Raw genomic sequence first — 10,358 nt, forward strand, 5'->3', positions numbered from 1 at the left:
ACACACTGAGTGTGAGCAGAGGTGCCTCTCTGAAACTGTGGTGTAGCCTGTGGAAGCAAAAGAGCATAATTGAACACTAACACTGAATTTTCCACAAGTCCCCATGAAATGAGGTTTTGAAGTCAAAATTAAGCTGATTTAATGAAGAACTGCTATCTCTAAGTCAATATTCCTTACATAACTGTTTGTGTTGTGGGGATTTTATTCTAAATAGCCTATTTCTCCACATATTTATTTAGTTAGTTTATATTAAACATCCATTATATGCAAAACATTTTACTAAGCGTAAGGCAAAAAGAAAATTTGGACAATTCCATTATTCTGAAAATATTTCCAATTTAATAAAGAAAGATATAGAGATTTTTGATGGCAAAATAGTAATTTGTTTTAGATTTATTCAATAATGTATTTAGTCAGCTTAATATTGGCTTACCATTTAGAAAATGTCTAACTTTTCTTTCACGTAAAATACCACAAATTAATGTATACTTTACAAATACCCAGTCAGAATAAAGGATGTTCATTTATGAAACATGGCAGAACCTCTAACCTTTATTTTCCTAGGAAATCTATCAGGAATTCCTTATCCCTTCATTTCCACTGGATCATTTCCATCAAGTATATATTTTAATGTTCACACCTCTTCCATCTTAAAACAAAGCAAATGAAAATAAACACACAATCTCCTTTGTCAATCCCATTTCAACTACACAATATCTTCCTTTCCATTTAATATTGCTTCTATAATCAATGCCTCAATTTTCACACCTCTAGTCATTTCTTAACTCACTCCAATATGACTGTCCTCTTCTTCACACTATTAAAGCAGCAGCATCATTCTAGCTCACCGAATCCATCAATCTTTGTCTTCAGATTTTGTTGTGAACATTGGTTATGTTTTGCTCTTTGAGACTCCCTCCTTTGGCCTTTTGCTTCTTGTTTATCAGAACTTCTGGCTTTCCTTTGAGCCCTGTGAGTGTTTTTCTTAGTTTCTGCTGTAGAATCATTCATTGCTGTTTATGATGGACTCCTCAAGGAACTCAAAATAGGCCTCCATTCCTGTTATTTTTTCCTCACTCACTCTTTTTGAGAGGACTACAAAAAGTTCATGGAAAATCAAAATTAAAAGATAAAAATAAAATATATACACTTTATTTCTCAACATAAGATCCATCAAGTTGAAGACATTTTTTAAAGTGATGATACAGGCAATGGAATTTATCCTTAAAGAACTAACAGGGTCCTGGAACTCTAACCATGTCAATTGAGTCTTTTTTACATTATTAACTGAAAAAAACAAATGTCATTTACAGTTGTTGTTGTTGTTGTTTTTGTTGTGTTAGGATTAAAAAAACAAAAAGAAGTCAAAAGAAGCTAAATCCAGACTGTAATGTGGTTGCCTAATAATTTCGTATGGAGACTCTCACACGATTACCCTTACTTGATGAGAGGCATGAGCAAGGTCATTGTCATGGTGGAGAAAGACTCTGGTGAAGTTTTCCCTGACATTTTTTCTACTGAAGCCTTGACTAACTTTCTCAAAACGCTCTCAAAATAAGCAGATGTTATTACTCTTTGGTCCTCCAGAATATCAACAAGCAAAATGCCTTGAGCCTCCCAAACCATTGCCATGACCTTTGCTCTTGACTGGTTCACTTTTCCTTTGACTGGACTACTTCTACCTCTTTGTAGCCCTTGCTATGATTCTCCTTTGTCTTCAGGACTGCACTGGTAAAGCTGTGTTTCCTCTTCTGCTAGAATTCTTTAAAGAAATGCTTCAGGATCCTGATCCCTGTTGTTTAAAACCTTCGTTGAAAGTCTGCGTTTATCTGCAGCTGATCTAGGAGTAATGGTTTTGGCACCGATTGAGCAGAAAGTTGGCTCCATTTCAAGTTTTCAGTCAGAATTGTGTAACCTGAACCAATGGAGATGTCTATGATGTTGACTATTGTTTCTACTGTTAGTCACAGGTCCTCTTCAATTAGACATGAACAAGCTTAATTTTTTTCTTCACAAATTGATGTGCATGTTCTGCTGCTGTGGGCACCATCTCTTCCCTTCTTAAAATGAGTGATCTGATTGCAAACTGCTTATTTCTTTGCAGCATTGTCCTCCTAAACTTCTTGTAAAGCATCAGTGATTTTACCATTCTTCCACCCAAGTTTTACCACACACTTGATGTTTGTTGCTTCAAACTTAGCAGAATTCATGTAGCTCAGATAGGGGTTCTTTTCAAACTAATGTCTTATCTTCCTTAGTGCCTCAAATTTGATCCTGTCTAGATATAACAAGTTAGTACAGGTTAATTTTGTTACAAATATTTTTAAATTCATGCATAGCATTTTTAATCATACACATTTTCCATGAACTTTTTGAAGACCCTTTGTATTTCAAGACAATCTCATTTGTGTTTATAACTTCAATAATTATTAAATATCCAGGAAACATATATTTACATCTCCCCTATGGATCTGTCCTCTGACTTTTAGCCCTACATACTAAGTGATTTAGCAATATAGTCACTTAGAAGTCTCAGAAGGAACTCCTCTACAATAGCTACAAAACTTACCTCTTTATCTTCCTTCCCAAACAGTGTACTAAAATCCTGCCCTCAGCCATAATTCTCCATTTTTCTGATTGGTACCATTTTTCTATTCATTATTTCAGCAAGCCTTGGTGTCCCTCTTAAAGAGTCTCTTTCTCTCTCCTTTACCATTTCCAACCTATTATATGTTCTAAAGATTTCACATATGTCACTTGAGTTCATTAATTTCTCCCCATCTATATGCACTGCTTGATAAAAGCCACAGTTATCTCTTACAGACAGGACAGGATTCACCTCCTAACTGGTTTTCTACAATCTTTTCTTGACTCTCTCTAATCTGTTTTTTACACTATAGCTGGAGGGACATTTTCAAAAGACGAGTCAAATTCTGTTACTGACTGCTAAGTCTGTTCACTGGATGTCTATTGTTTTTGGATAATATCAATATCCATAAAATGACTTGCCAGGGTTCCACCCTGCTTACCATTCCAGCCTCATCTTGTTTCCTTGCCCCTCTACTTCTCTACCATATAATGTAAATCGTATTTCAATTTATTGAACAGACTGTGTCTTTGCCAATCCTGGGTCTTACACATGCTGTTCCTTTTTCCAAACTCTCCATGCCTAGTTCATTTCATTTTTTTAAAATTTTTATTATTATTATTTTTTTTAGAAGTCTCTGTCTGTCACCAGGCTGGAGTGCAGTGGCATGATCTCAGCTCACTGCAACCTCTGTCTCCCAGGTTCAAGTGATTCTCCTGCCTCAGCCTCCTGAGTAGCTGGGATTACAGGCACGTGCCACCACACCCAACTAATTTTTGTATTTTTAGTAGAGACGAGGTTTCACCATATTAGCCAGGATAGTCTTGATCTTCTGACCTCCTGGTCCGCCCTCCTCGGCCTCCCAAAGTGCTGGGATTGCAGGCATGAGCCACCGTGCCTGATCTCAATTTTGTTTTTTGAATATCAATGGAAATGTTACGTTCTCAGGGGCAGTAATACTGAAGAGAAGGAAGGAGGCCAGGCGTAGTGGCTCACGCCTGTAATCCCAGCACTTTGGGAGGCCAAGGTGGGCGGCTCCCCTGAGGTCAGGAGTTCAAGACCAGTCTGGCCAACATAGTGAAAACCCATCTCTACTAAAAATACAAAAATTAGCTAGGCGTGGGGGTGTACAGCTGTAATCCCAGCTACTCAGGAAGCTGAGGTGGGAGAATCGCTGCTTGAACCTGGGAGGCAAATGTTGCAGTGAGCTGAGATCAAGCCTCTGCACTCCAGCCTGGGCAACAGAGTGAGACTCCGTCTAAAAAAAAAAAAAAAGAGGAAGTGTCTTATAACACCATTTTCCTTAACTTCATAGTACTTTGCTTTTTTTTTTCTTTTTTTTTTTTTGTAGTTATGCATCCATTTGTGATCATTTGGTTAATTTTTTTTTTTTTTTTTTTTTTTTGAGACGGAGTCTCGCACTGTCACCCAGGCTGGAGTGCAGTAGCCGGATCTCAGCTCACTGCAAGCTCCGCCTCCCGGGTTCATGCCATTCTCCTGCCTCAGCCTCCCGAGTAGCTGGGACTATAGGCGCCCGCCACCTCGCCCGGCTAGTTTTTTGTATTTTTTAGTAGAGACGGGGTTTCACCGTGTTAGCCAGGATGGTCTCGATCTCCTGACCTCGTGATCCGCCCGTCTCGGCCTCCCAAAGTGCTGGGATTACAGGCGTGAGCCACCGCGCCCGGCCCATTTGGTTAATTCTTAATCCCCCTACTAGACAATATATATTCAGTGACCAACAAGTTTCCTAATACACACCAGATGATCAATACTTGTTGAATGAAAGAATTAATAAATAATTATATTTTTATTTCTGTAGAATAAATTCTAAAAGTAGAATTACTATTTTACAAACTATTGACATTTTCAGGGCTTTTTAAAAAATTTACTATCCTCCCAGTAAAGACTGACAGCTTCTCTTCTGTATCTCAATTATAATTCTGGAATTATCATTTATTGCTTAAAAGTAAAAGTCTATTAGGTAAAAAGGATTTATTTGTATATCTTTGACTATTTACAATCTTGAATATAGAATTACTCATTTCAAAACTATGGTTGTCTCTTGCAAATTATCTGTTTATACATGCTTCTCATTTTACTATTGGTGTACCTGCCTTTTCCTTAAAAAATAATTTGTGACTACTGATGGCCAAGAAAGAAGCATGAGCTATGATATGGGTAAAAGTCGAAGGGTTTCTATGATTTTCTTAATAATTCTTGGTTGTAAATAACCTGTTTTGTTTAAATTCTTTATAGATGCTGAGTATTAGATCCTCGTCAAATTCATAGTTTGCAAATATTTTCTCCCATTCTGTAGGTTGCCTGTTTATTCTGTTGATAATTATATTGGCTATGCAGAAGCTCTTTAGTTTAATTGGATCCCATTTGTCAATTTTTTCTTTTGTTGCAATTGCTTTTGGTTTCTTCATCATGAAATCGTTGCTTGTTCCTATGTCTAGAATGATATTGCATAGACTATTTTCTGGGTTTTTATAGTTTTGGTGTTAACATTTAAGTCTGTAATTCATCTTGAGTTAGTTTTTGTATATACTGCAAGGAAGGGGGTCCAGTTTCAATCTTCAGCACATGGCTAGCCAGTTATCCCAGGACCATTAATTGAATAGGAAATCCTTTTCCCACTGGTTTTATCTTATTTTATTTTTGTCAGGTTTTTCAAAGATCAGCTAATTTTATGTGTGCAGTCTTATTTCTGGGATCTTTATTCAGTTTCGTAGGTCTATGTCTCTGTTTTTGTACCAGTACCATGCTGTTTTGGTTACTATATCCTTGTAGTATTGTTTGAAGTCAGTTAGCAAGATGCCTCTAGTATTGTTCCTATTGCTTAGGATTGCCTTGGCTATTTGGGTTCCTTTTTGGTTCCATATAAAGTTTTGTTTTGTTTTGTTTTGTTTTGTTTTTTTGAGATGGAGTCTCGCTCTGTCACCCAGGCTGGAGTGCAGTGGTGCCATCTTGGCTCACTGCAAGCTCCACCTCCTGGGTTCATGCCATAATCCTGGTTCCATATAAATTTTAAAATAGTTTTTAGTTCTCCTTGTAGATGTCATTCACCTCCCTGATTACCTGTATTCCTAGGTTTTTGGTGTTTTGTTTGTTTGTTTGTTTGGTTGGTTGGTTTGTGTGTGTGTGTGTGTGTGTGTGTGTTTGTATGTGTGTGGCAATTATGAATAGAGCCAAATCAGGCTCTCAGCTTGACTGTTGGTCTATAGGAATGTTAGTGAATCATGATTTTGTATCCTGAGACTTTACTGCAGTTGTTTATCAGTTTAAGGAGCCCTTGGGCCTAGGCTATGATACAGAATCAGGTCATCAGCAAACAGGGATAAACTGACTTCCTCTCTTCCTATTTGGATGTCCTTTGTTTCTTTCCCTCGACTGATTGCACTGGCCAGGACTTCCAATACTATGTTGAATAGGAGTGGTGAGAGAGAGCATCCTTGTCTTGTGCTGGTTTTCAAAGGGAATGCTTCTTCTAGCTTTTGCCCATTTGGTATGATGTTGGCTGTGCGGGTTTGTCATATATGGTTCTTATTGTTTTGATGTATGTTCCTTCCAAACCTGTTTATCGAGAGTTTTTTTAAAACATGAATGCATGTTGGATTTTATTGAAAGCCTTTTCCACATCTGTTGAGATAATCATGTGGTGTTTTGTCTTGGGTTTTGTTTATGTGATGAATCACATTTACTGATTTGCATATGTTGAACCAACTTTGCATCCCAGGGATAAATCCTACTTTATTGTGGTAGATAAGCCTTTTGATGTGCTTAAAGGGCAAATTACGTGAACAGACACTTTTCAAAAGAAGATATATATGCGGGCAATGAGAATATGAATAAAAGTTCAACACACTGATTATTAGAGGAATGCAAATCAAAATCACAAAAAGATACCATCTCACACCAGTCAGAATAGCTATTAATAAAAAGACAACAAATAACAGATGCTGGTGAGGTTGTGGAGAAAAAGGAACACTTAAACACTGTTGGTAGAAATGTAAATTAGTTCAACTATTGTGTAAGACAGTGTAGCAATTTCTTAAAGACCTAAAAACGGAAATACTATTCCACCCAGGAATCCCACTACTGGGTATATACCCCTAAAACATAAATTGTACTATTATAAAGACAGATGCACATGTATATTCATTGCAGCACTATTCACAATAGCAAAGATATGGAATCAACCTAAATGGTCATCAGTGACAGATTTCATAAAGAAAATGTGGTATGTAAATGGAGCTGGAGGTCATTATCCTTAGCAAACTAATGCAGGAACAGAAAACCAAATATCATATGTTTTCACTTGTAAGTGGGAACTAAATGATGAGAACACATGTACACATAGTAGGGAACAACAGACACTGAAGCCTACATGAAGGTCGAGGGTGGGATCAGGGAGGGGATCAGGACAAATAACTCATGTGTACTAGGCTTAATAGTGGTGTGATAAAATAATCTGTACAACAAATCTGCACATGTATTCCTCAACTTAAAAGTTAAATTTTAAAAAAGAAAAAGAATAAGATAATGTGTCTGTGTTATTACCTTGCATTAATCCATAGGTCTCACTGAACTGCATGTAATTATTAATCAATTATGAATAAAGGAAAATTGGAACAAAAAGGGAAAGAGATAGTAAATTACTAGATTACAGTGCTAAAGTAGATTTCTAGGAGAGATTCAACTTGTCTTTTCCCCTACCTATTGGTTCTACTGCATTAGAAAAAGAAAGAAAGAAACCTATCCCTTGGGAAAGAGATTCTGCAGCCTCAGTGCCTTATTTCAGTTTATAACCACTTCTTATAAACTTGTCAAGTTCTAGTTTTAAGTCCTAGCTCACCTCACAAATGAAAATCGGTTGAAAGTACTTGGATAGCTTGTCCTACTTTTCATCAGTACATAAGGTGAAAACAATTTATATTTTGATATGTATTTTCTTTATGAGGTACAGACTGGTGAATATCAATTGGTACAAAGACATGTGCTATTGTTTCACATCAGTCTGACCCTGAATTAAAAGAAAATAGAGCTCTGTTCTAAAAAGAGATCTAGGTTCTTAACATAAGTCTGGCACTAACTCATTTATGGAGTTCGTTTCAGTTTATGGAATCTTGCAGTTGATTTGTTTACTACAATGAGTCTCAGCGTTTTTAGCTCCAAAGCAGTAACATGAGAGTATTCTTGCAATGGCTAGATCAATAGATTCACCTAGTTATTTGTTGAAAATACTAATTTCTGAGGTACATCCCAGATATTTTGAATCAGAATCTCCAGGAGAAATTTTCCCAAGTGTCTCTTATGCTCAGCCAAATTCGGAAACAACTAGATTGGTTGACCTTGGTAGCTTTACCTAACTTGAATTCCAAAATTTGAATTATTGGTAAATAGCAGATAAAATTCCCTGAAATGGGGAGAAGGGCTTGTATTTTTGCAATTTCTCAGTGGCTAGACTCTCAAGGAAGGCAAGAAAATAAAACAAAGTCATGTTGTATAGGTCTTGCTTTTCCCCATACCTTACTATTCACTCTCTGTCTGAGAACGCTGCTTCCTCTGGCAGCATCCTACTTTCAAACCAATGGACTTAAATTTCCTCCCAAAGGGACTTTTATTTAAGAACCATGATTACTATGATATATCTTATTATTTTAAAACAAGCCTCAGTCCTTATTTTAAAATGTAAATAAAGCCTTTTTCTATTCTTCTTCTCTGAAAACAAGTTATTTATGAAAAATGAATTATTCTTTACATGACCTAAGTTAAACATGTCTGTTTTTCTGTAAATTTACTTATTTACTACAACTTTTTCCCATATTTTCACTGTTTACTCTTTATTTAAAGCAGCAAATGTCCTATAATTAAAAAAAAAAAAAAGAAGGAAAGAAAGAAGGGGGAAAGAAGGAAAGAAGGAAGAAGGGAGGGAGGGAGGCAGGGAGGAAAGGAAGGAAGGAAGGAAGGAAGGAAGGAAGGAAGGAAGGAAGGAAGGAAGGAAGGAAGGAAGGAAGGAAAGAAGGAAGGAAGGAAGGGGAAAGGAAAATAAGGAAAAAAGAGATTCAGTAGAGAAGTTAGGGAATGGGCTATATTTGTAATACAAACTAAAGAGTTGGTTAAATATTATAAGATTGTGACGTATAAATTAAGAATAAAGTTAATTTGATCATCTGGGTCATGATAGTTCAAAGGAAAACAGATATGTTTGTTCCTTGAGCCTCTCTAGAGAAAACAAAAGTCTGATTGAGGAACTGTTCCTGGACCAAAAGATAATCTTCATTATTACTTACAACAATAATAATTGTAATGATAGACACTGCATAACTACAATGCTTTCAAGTGCTACACAATTTTTACAAGCATAATTTGAAAATCACATCTACCATGCTTTTTTGTCTGGATATCATTTGACTTACTTTTAAATGAAGTAGTTGAATCAAACGTTACAGAGAATGATTCATGCATCAGAACTCAGGTCTAATTTTCCTGGCTCCAAGTGCAATGTTCTTTTCTTTCTAACATAAAGTCCCAAACCCTTTGTCTTTGGCCAGATTTTATTAACACAGCAACACTCACATCCACACAGGCCTAGTCCTGAAGGAACTTAGCAACTCCTGCATGATTCCCACACTCACTCACTCCTGCATGAATCTTATCTCCAGCTTCCCAGAAGATGAGGAAGGGGCAAAGTGCTGACTCATCATGATGGTAATTGCTCATGCTCATTAAAAAACCTGGTGGTAACTTTTCACATATTTTCTCACATGAGCACTATAATATAAATATTAGATTGGTGCAAAAAAAAAAATTGTGGTTTTTGCCATTACTTTTTTCTTTCTTTCTCTCTTTTTTTTTTTTTTTTGAGATGGAGTTTTGCTTTTGTTGCTCAGGCTGGAGTGCAGTGGCGTGATCTCAGCTCACCGCAACCTCTGCCTCCTGGGTTCAAGCGATTCTCCTGCTTCAGCCTCCCGAGTAGATGGGATTACAGGCGTGTGCCACCACGCCCGGCACCATTACTTTCAAGGGCAAAAACTGCAATTACTTTTGGACCAACCTAATAATATAATTGCATATATATATATGTATAATTAAAAATATATATATAATGTTAAAATATGTATAATTAAAAATATATATTTTTAATATATATATAATTAAAAATATATATATTTTAAAATATACATAAATAAAAATATATATTTTAAAATATATATTTAAAAATATATATAAATATATATCATAATAATATATATAATTTAAAATATATATAATTTAATATATATATATTTTTTCAGGTGGAGTCTCACTCTGTCACCCAGGCTGGAGTGCAGTGGTGCAATCTGGGCTCACTGCAACCTCCACCTCCTGGGTTCAAGCAATTCTCCTGCCTCAGCCTCCTGAGTAGATGGGATTATAGGCGCATGCCATCACGCCCTGCTAATTTTTGTATTTTTAGTAGAGACGGGGTTTCACCATGTTAGTCAGGCTGGTCTCGAACTCCTGACCTCCTGGTCCACCCTCCTCGGCCTCCCAAAGTGCTGGGATTACAAGCGTGAGCCACTGTGCCCAGCCACTCACCTATATTTTATAGCTAAGTAAACTTCTCAAGTAGGTTTTCTGAGGTCAAAGAGCTGATTCCATTTACTGCTTCTCCTCTTGTGGATGGAGTATCACATGGCTTACAATTTGAACTCTTAATTAATGACTTTCTTCATGAAACTGTTACTTCCATCTGTATTTTCTCCTATTATTTCCTTAATGACGC

The sequence above is a fragment of the Macaca mulatta genome, chromosome 6 (genome assembly GCF_049350105.2).
Source record: "Macaca mulatta isolate MMU2019108-1 chromosome 6, T2T-MMU8v2.0, whole genome shotgun sequence".
Taxonomy (NCBI): domain Eukaryota; kingdom Metazoa; phylum Chordata; class Mammalia; order Primates; family Cercopithecidae; genus Macaca; species Macaca mulatta.